This window comes from Acanthisitta chloris, unplaced genomic scaffold (genome assembly GCF_000695815.1).
Source record: "Acanthisitta chloris isolate BGI_N310 unplaced genomic scaffold, ASM69581v1 scaffold11971, whole genome shotgun sequence".
NCBI classification, from domain to species: Eukaryota; Metazoa; Chordata; class Aves; order Passeriformes; family Acanthisittidae; genus Acanthisitta; species Acanthisitta chloris.
In genome coordinates this window covers 21,195-27,378 of record NW_008655529.1, presented here as the reverse complement: position 1 = coordinate 27,378, position 6,184 = coordinate 21,195, and the positions used below count along the sequence as shown (strand labels likewise).

The 6,184-nt window shown below is 42.8% G+C and overlaps 1 protein-coding gene across 1 annotated transcript in view; it reads left to right on the top strand.

Moving 5' to 3' along the window:
* Positions 1-4,038: 4,038 nt before the first annotated feature.
* Positions 4,039-6,184, top strand: part of SCAMP1 (secretory carrier membrane protein 1) — a gene marked incomplete at its 3' end in the record, with an annotated part of 23,049 nt that continues 20,903 nt past the window's right edge. Inside the window, exon 1 of the mRNA XM_009083948.1 lies at positions 4,039-4,123. The remainder of the gene's footprint in view (positions 4,124-6,184) is intronic.

The window sequence follows — 6,184 nt, the reverse complement described above, 5'->3', positions numbered from 1 at the left end:
GCAGTGTTCACAGCCAGGTTGGATGAAGCCTTGAGCAACCTGCTCTGGTGGGAGGTGTCCCTGCCCAGGGCAGGGGTTGGGACTGGATGTTTTCTAAGGTCCATTCTGGTCCCTTAACGTTCTGTGAAACTTGTGGACGAGTTGGGTCATGAAGCTCGGTTGAAGTCAGGTTTTCTGAGGGATTCTACTTGCCCTGGGTGGGTTCAATTTGTGAATTTCAATACAACTGTAATTTTTTTCTTTACTAGGTAATGAAACATTTCTTGTACAGAGGTGGAACAGAATGTCCTCTGGGTCATTCAGTTTGTTTCAGAGCTGATGCTGCTTTAGCAAACAGCAATAATTGACAGAAGTATAGAGATTGTTAATTCAAAACAGGAACGGGCTTCTTGCTCTACTCACAGTGTGTCTTTAAATGTTCAGCTTATTTCTGAGTACTAAGGGTTTTGCTGTAGGGAGCTTGTTTCAGCTTAAGTTTCCTTTTGTTTGTCAGTTAGAATGTCACAATAACTTTGTGAAGAGATCTGAGAAGCTTTTTGCCCCTGGTCTTCTCTGAAATGCTAGGAGAAGAAAAGGCTTTCTTTCTTCAGATGTTTATTATTGTTTGCGTGTTGAATTTCTGAATATAGACTGCTCTTCTCAATTTGATTTGGGCGCTCTTTCCTGCCTTCTGGAAATGTGCTGCTGTTCAGTGGGTGTCTCATGAGTCTGATATTCGGGTTACTCAGATTGAATATTCTGTCTGTGGGCACAAGTGGACTGAGTGACTTGGTTAGTAGTGCACTCTTCAAACACAGAAGTTTAGTGTTGAACCTTTAAAGCAGCTGATTCAACTTAGAATATGAAGTGCTATTTGAGCAATAATAATTAGACTTGACATCTCACTGTGTGGCTGATGTTTCGCTCTCACCAGTTGTGTATGTCCCTATACTTGAGCATTTGTATGTGTGACAGAGGGAATGGTGTGAGAGCATTTTTCGCAGGAGTACCATAGCATGAACAAAGAATAGAGTGTTTTATGCTCTGCTGAGTCACATTAACATGTAAAGGCTGGAATACAGTTTTGGAACTGGAGTGACAGGACAAGGAGTAATGGGGATAAATTGAAAGAAGGAAATTTAGATTAGATATCAGGAAGCTTTTTCCTGTGAGAGTGGTGAGACACTGTCACAGATTGCCCAGGGAGGCTGTGGCTGCCCCAATTCTGGCAGTGTTCAGGGCCAGGTTGGATGAAGCCTTGAGCAACCTGCTCTGGCTGGAGGTGTCCCTGCCCAGGGCAGGGGTTCAGGCTGGATGATCTCTCAGCTCCATTCCAACCCTTAACAATCTATGCGTCCATGAATCTATAATTCACGTTTAACATGTAAAGGCTGAAATAAGTGTTCTGGGTCTGGCGAGGGTGGAGTTAATTTTGTCACAGCAGTCCCTGTCCTGCTGTGTTTCAGATTTGTGACCAAAACAGCTCCAGCAAGGCACCAGTCCTTCAGCTCTTGCTGAACAGTCCTTGCACAACCATCTCTGCTCACACTCCCCTGGGAGTAGGCTGGGATTGGGCTACACTGGCATGGGGCACTGCTAGCACCTCTGACCCCAGCTGCCCAAAGAGTCCTTACAGCATTGTGCTTGGCACTGACACTGGTGGTACTGATGATGGATGTTAGATGTTCCAACACAACCCTGGCTAGGAGGCTGAATTGGCATTCTCTGCTGGTGGGAGGTGGTGAGCAAGTGCCTTTGCATGACTTGGGGGGGGTGCCCTTTTTCTTCCCTCTAGCTTTCCTTCTCTCCTTGTCTTTTCCTTGACATCCACAAGTTTTACTTGCTTTTGCCCTTGTGGTTCTGTCCCCCAGCCCACTGTGGATACTCCGTAATGAGTTAAAAGTTTCCGGCTCTCTTCTGTATATTTGTCTTAGGTTACATTGTAGATTGTATTCTATTATCATTACCAGCTGTTAAAGCAAGTGGGGCAGTGATCATTATCTCCTCGCCCCTGATGGCTGCCTTGGGGGCTGTCTCTGTTTAAGGGGCAGTCAGGGACCCAGGCATGACCCATGGAATTACATGGTTCCACTGTGAGATGCTTCACCCCAAGGGAGGAGAGCCAAACATGCTCACAGGGATATAAGCTGGGGTTTGGACCAGCACAGAGCCCTTGGCCTGCTGGATTCACAGAGGAGAAGAGCTGCTGCTGGACCTTCAGGTGAAGACCAGATCTATGGGATCACTGCTCCAACAGACCCATCACTCCAGGAGGACTGCAGCCACCATTTCATTGGACTGCTACTGCACTCTGACTGACAGGGGGTCAGGTTGCTTTCTGACTGTCAGTAGTTTCTTTTTGTACTGTTGCATTTGTTGTTTTGTTTTTCCTATTAAGTTGTATTTCTGACTTGGAGTCTCTCACTGGTTTGCTTTCAAACTAGCACAGTATTGAATTAGGAAATTGTCTTATTTGTACTAACTTTGTTTTAAGTTCATTTTTTATCTTGTACTACTGACAAGTCTAGTAAACTAAGGTGTAATTCAAATGTCATCATCAATTATTCTCTTATTTTTAAAAATGTTTTTATCCAGTATTTCAAGTAATTTCTAGTTGAATTTTGGCAACAAACATTCTCCACACACATATTCTTTTCCTAGTTTTTGCTGTTAAATTACCACAGTATTTTGGGGTAATTTAACAAAAGAACATATTAGCAATGAATAAGCCCATTGTGTTCTGCAAGACCTGATGTGATATTTTAGCTGTAACAGTGTGTTAGAGTCTAGGATAGTAACTAAAAGACAGGGCAGACTTGTTGGGGAGACTGTCACCAGGGTGACTGTACTGAAATAACTAATTGCAGTGTAAGTGAAATGTAGGAAAGCTGATTTTGAATTGCATTTAGCATTGATTTGTATACGTTCATAGAAAGGGTGATTCTTGTTCAGTCACATCAGCATACTTCTTTGCAGCTAAATGCTTGCTTTAGCCAAAAGTGGTATGTGGCCAGAAGGGTAGTTGTGAAATATGCTTATGCACATGAATTAGTTTAAAATGTGCAACATAATTATTTTAATTTTTGAGGCTAAATATCAAGGAATCTTTCTTACTGTATAGTTCACAGAATCAATCAGGCTGAAAAAGGCTTCTGAGGTCGTTGAGTCCAACTTACTGCCTGACACCACCATGTCAACCAGACCATGGCACTGAGTGCCATGTCCACTCTCTGCTTAAACACCTCCAGGAATGGTGACTCCACCACCTCCCTGGGCAGCACATTCCAGTGTCTAATCACCCTTTCTGGGAAGAAATTCTTCCTAATGTCTAACCTAAACCTTCCCTGGCACAGCTTGAGGCCATGTCCTCTCATCCTGTCGTTTGCTACCTGGGCGCAGAGCCTGACCCTCACCTGACTACAGCCTCCTGTCAGGTAGTTGCAGAGTGTGATAAAGTCACCCCTGAGCCTCCTCTTCTCAGGGCTGAGCCCACCCGGCTCCCTCAGCCTCTCCTCATGGCACTGGTGTTATAGTTAATTGGGTTGGAAGGTACACTTTTTTTTTTTTTAATTTTACCAGTTCAGGCAGAAGCTGAACAAGAAGGGCTTTTGAGATTTTGGAACCCTGTTTCCTCAACTTCATTTTTATGAAATGCTTTTTCTGTTCTGGAAGGTGTTGGATGTACTTCTGAGTGAGGAAATCCAAGAGTTAAAGAAAGCTCTTTTCCTCTGTTGTACTTTTTGAGTGTATAGTTGTGGAGTCCAGCAGTCAACACAGCAGGATAGGGCTTTCTTGCCTTCTCTAATGAGAGCTTTTTGCCTTCTAAAGCAAATGTATGACAGATGGAGTTTCTTTTACACTGTGTTAATCCAGGTTTATAAGAAGCTCAGAATGGAATGATGTTATTTTGGAGATAAAGAGGTGGATGTTTACAGACTTTTTTTAGTGAAAACAAACCTTTTTTACAGTGAAACAGAATCTGAGTTTTATATGCTATACTGACACAACTGTTGACTTGTTTGTTATAATCATGTGCATACATTTACAGAAATGTTTTCTCTTCTAGGATCCTTCTGTGACACAAGTGACAAGAAATGTTCCTCCCGGGCTAGATGAGTACAATCCTTTCTCTGATTCAAGAACAGTAAGCACATTTATTTCTTAATCATCCTGTTGACTTTTTTTTGGTAAGGTTTGTGAGGTATTGTTTACACAGCTGGGACTGATGTTGTCAAGTATGTAACAGGCTGACTTGAGGCAGTAGAAGATGCTTTAAGGATAGTTCCATCAGGTATCTGGAGGATTCAGTGACAAGGCTGACTTAGCTGAGTTTTGACCTGTTGATGAAGAGTGGCTCTCTGAAAGGGAACCAAAACAGAGTTGGGTTTTTTCCCTGTTCAGTAAGACTTCTGGTAGTCTGTCCTTATGCTTTTCTCCATTTCACTGGCTTTGAAGCCTTTAAGTGTTGATACTTCCTCAGTGATTTCCTTTGGATTTCCATTTCACTTGAAGTGCTGCTCGGAATCAGAAAAACATTGTGTTCAAGGAACAGTCCACAGGCTGTGAGTAGTGGTTTGGTAGTAAAAGGAAAACCTGATGTCAAAGAAACATGGTTGGTTTTGCCTCTGATTTGTTTAGTTTCAATATGCCTTGTGCTTTTTTTACCCATTGTGGGAAGGAACACAAGGAACGGGATAGTAAATTCATACTGTAACAGCATTTTTCAGTGGCTGCTTCTGATAGTGAAGATCCTGTGCAAGGTTAGCGAAGTGTATGGCTGATTGTTGTCTGTCAGTGTAATTTATGAACATTCAAACAGTGTGTCTTCCAAATGTAGGCTCATTTCTTATGGCACATGTGGTGGTGCTGTTAGGGAGTGTTCCTGTTTGAGCATTTGCAGTGTCAGGGGTGGAGTGATGCACTTCACTTGTAAGGGCGAAGCAGCAGTGTGTTGACTGATAGAGAACAGCAGTTTAACAAAGTTTGACAGTAAATGCAATAGTGTTCCAACAAGATCTGATGGCAAAGGGACACTTGTTTACTGCACAGAGAACAGGTCAGACAGAACTGTAAGCGAGGCCCTCCTGTGGAGTCACAAGGGTCAGAAAGGACCCTTTTGCATTCTGAACCCATTCCTGAGGGGAATTCAGGTGTGTCTGAGTCCAGATTTAGTCCCAGACTTCATCAGCAGTTTATGTCTGAAGGGTTCTGTGTGCAGAATCAATCCTGTCTGTCACTTAGCCAGGATTTCAAAGTGTAGCGTGGTGTTAAATCCCTTACTGAGGATCTGTTGTGGCAAAGAATCTCTCAGCCTTCAGGAGAAACCTGAAGAGGTATCCCTGCTCAAGAGATCTGGTGTGCAGCCCACTGCTGGGCCCTGGGCTGTCCATTATGGACCACGATTATTGACTTAGTCACATTTGCAGAATTCACAGTGCAGAGGGGAATTTCTTCCAAATTTGGCTTAATCAAGCATTAGTCAGCAGGGTGGTTAGGTGGGCATATTGCTCAGATTAAACCCTTGGCTACTCTGTTAGTACCTGTCTCCTGCAAATCTACTTTGAGCTGGATGCAGTCTTCATGACCAGGTGGATCCATTAGAACTGTCACTGACTCCTAGCTCACATGATCAGAAATTATGTTAGGTTTATTTTTCTGAAGCTTGAAGAGTTTCAAAATTGCTTAATATTGACCATAAGTTACAAAGACAGTAGGTCCTGTTTAAAAAAAGTAAAGTACTGACTTTTTTTATGGCTTGTGTACTTATTTTAACATGCAGCTTTGTGGACAAGGGGCAGTGGAAGGGCATGGTTGAGGTTGTCTGGCTTTGAACAGTCAGCTGTGCATGTACGCAAAGTTCCAATTGATCATTACAGGTGTCATGCACAGAAAACAGGGAGGATGGAGGAAATCTTGAAGTCAGTGGTGAGACCTGTGATGCACAGGGATTCACTTAATAATCTATGGGATGTTAGCAAATTGATAAAATTTGTCTATTAAGTGAACAGAGGAAAAGAACTTTCACAGGTTTTCTTGATGAAAGCAAGACTGAAAGAAATAAGTATATATTCAGCTAAGGGTGCAGGTGATAATCAGCACTTAGATGTTTCTCCCCTTTCTCTGACTGTATCTTGTGGATGCTGATTATGCATTTATTCTGTAATTCTGTGCATGTGCAGAAATGCATCGGAGGAACGTGAACATA